This window comes from Pteropus alecto, unplaced genomic scaffold (assembly GCF_000325575.1).
Source record: "Pteropus alecto unplaced genomic scaffold, ASM32557v1 scaffold101, whole genome shotgun sequence".
In the NCBI taxonomy this organism is placed as follows: Eukaryota; Metazoa; Chordata; class Mammalia; order Chiroptera; family Pteropodidae; genus Pteropus; species Pteropus alecto.
The window spans coordinates 19,776,395-19,779,239 of NW_006432945.1; the positions used below are offsets into that span (position 1 = coordinate 19,776,395).

General features: G+C 49.1%; 1 pseudogene; it reads left to right on the forward strand.

Moving 5' to 3' along the window:
- The first annotated feature begins 2,313 nt into the window (after positions 1-2,313).
- LOC112476564 lies at positions 2,314-2,422 on the forward strand (annotated as a pseudogene).
- Positions 2,423-2,845: the final 423 nt, after the last annotated feature.

The following is a 2,845-nucleotide window of genomic DNA, read 5'->3' on the forward strand; positions in this document are numbered from 1 at the left end:
CCTTGGTGGAAGAAGCATGGCTGTCAGCAGACAGTGAAGAGGGGCAGGAAGTCCAGCTGTCCCCTCACTCGTGGGAGATTTCTCCCAAGACCCCCAGTGGATGCCTGAAGCTGAAGATAGTACTGACGCCTGTGTGGACTGCAGGCCACGGAGGGGGCGTTCGGGGGTAACAGCCAACGATCCAGACCAGAGGGTCATGGATCAAGGGCAGTCTGTCTCCCAGAAACTCAGCGATTTTCAAAGAATCAAGGTCCTCTGGTATATCCACCTGCAAGCTATCAGACTAAGCAACCAAACTTTGGGTAAACCAGGGAGGCATGGCGGTCTGCTCTGGGTGAACTAGACACCGCATGCTCTGCGAGGGTGTCTGTTATGGAAACCCACACCTCCTGAGGGCTGACGCGGACCCCCAAGGGCAGTGGCAACGACAGTCCTCAGCCGCCCATCCTGGCCAGGTCTGGATCCAGACTTCTCAGGGCTCATCCGCGCTCTCAGTACTGAGCTCTTTTGGCCGGAAATCACAACAGTGAACTGGTGTAGCGAGTCCTTCCTTTTCCTTATAGGACCCAGCCAGGGGAACGGGAAGAAATCAAGGGCTTCGGAACGCCACCTCACCTTATCTTATTAACGATCGCAGAGATGACACTCACCATGTTCCGGTCACTTTCAAAGCGCGTTATAAGCATTAGCACACTGAATCGTATAGCAGCTCTATAAGACAGGTCTCGTTACTGTCCTCATTTTACCCATGAGGACACTGGGGTCAAGAGCCAACTTGCCTAAGGTCACACAGCTAAGAAGTAGCAAGGCCAGGATTTGAACCAAGACAGGCTGACTCCAGAGTCCATGCTCTTGAATACTATGCACGGACACAGGTGTGTCCATACTTGCACTTGTGTATGTGTCTACGTGTGTGTGCCCATGTGGATGCACATGTGTGTCCACGTGTGCCCACGTGTGTGCGCGTGTACTCGCAGAGGATGTCCAGTGTGCGACTGAGTTACTAGACAAGTGCTCTGACCCAGCAGAGCCCCCAGGTGGAAGGAAAGGCCTAGGGATCGCCTCCTTCCTCCTGCCATTCCTGCAGTTAGGACCAGTCTCTCAATCCATGGTCCCCAATACTTTCTTCATACCCACTCTACAGGGAACATGGGTACCAGAGTCCTGTCCTCCCATCACGAGGAAATTTTACATGTTATTTGAGCACCTGATCCAGCACTGTGCCTGCTGACTCAGATTCCTGCTCTGCCAGCTGACCTAACCTCCCCGATTTTGGCTTTCACCTTGATACTTGCTCAATGGGCCTCCTGACATACACCAACTGACTTCCGGGAGTAGCCACAGCCTAAGGTGTGTTCTTTACTCACAGGGCCAGATGCTAGCAGAGAGGGGTATGACATGGGAACATCCCCCTTCCTCATCGGATTCTGTGAATCCCCTGTGCAAGATCATCCCGCTGGCTTCTGTTTCAAAGGACCACGCGCGCACATTCAAGCCTGCTGTTCCGACTCCCTACTGAGCTCATAGAGTGTGGTCCAGTCCAGCCTTGCTGCCCACATAGGACTGAATGCTTCTCGCTTCTCAACACACACCCAGCACTAATTAGCAACTGTGAGGCCCATCGGCTCCTGCTTTCCCCAGAGGGCCCCGGCTGCCTTCCTGCCTACCTTCCCGCACGCCTCTCCGCCCCGCCTCTGGGCCTGCCGCACCCGCGTTCCAGCACCCGTGTTCCATTCCGTCACCTCAGTGGAATCAGCAAGCTCCCCATGAGTCCTTTAGTTTCCTCTGCGCTTCGAAGTTGACCTTCCCTTCCCCTGGGAGAGGGGGACAGGGAGAGGCCTGCCGGCTTAGGGGTCTGCTGTCTTCAGGCTTGGAGACTGCAGAGAGGCATGTGACATAGCAACACCCCCTTCCCTGTCTGACACCTTCCGGGGCACCGGTCAGCACTCAGACAATGTCTCGTCCTTCCACGTGGGCTTTCGATTCCATTCCCGTTTTCTCCTCAGGACTCTATAATCAATTCTGGCCACTCTCTTGGATGTAAAACCTCTCTTTAAAAAAAAAGCAGACTCCAATACATTTTAATAAAAAAGCTTTCCTCAATCTGAATTCCTTTTCCAACTACGATTAGAGCGAAAAGAAGCAAACCTTGAGGAACCCCAATATTAAAAAGTTAGGGAAAGCTTTTCAACATATAGTGCTGGAAAGATTGGACAGCCATATGCAAAACAAAACAAAACAAAACAAAACCCCCATCCCTACTTTGTGCCCTGTACAAAAATTAACTCAAAATGGATATAAAACCTAAAGCTAGTCTACGGCCATGCCACCCTGAACGCACCTGATCTCGGAAGCTAAGCAGGGTCGGGCCTGGTTAGTACTTGGATGGGAGACCACCTAGGAAGCCCAGGTGCTGTAGGCGTTTAAAAAAAAAAAAACTAAAGCTATAAAACTTCCAGAAGAAAATATAGGGGAAGAAATCTTTGCAACCTTGGGGTAAGCAAAGGTTTCCTAGAAACACTAGAAATAGAATCCATAAAAGAAAAAGTTTATAAACTGGACTTCATCAAAATTAAGAACTGCTCTTTGAAAGACACTCCTAAGAAAATAAAGAGACATGCTATAGATTGGAAGAAAATATTTGCAAATCACATATCCGATAAATAACTTGTATTCAGAAATATAAAGAAGATTCAAATCTTAACAAAATGAATACAATTTGTAAAATTGGGCAACATGTTTATTTGGACACTTCACCAAAGAAGATATATGGATGGGAAATAAGCATATGAAAAGGTGTATAACATCATTAGTCATTTGGGAAATTCAATTTAAAACCACAATG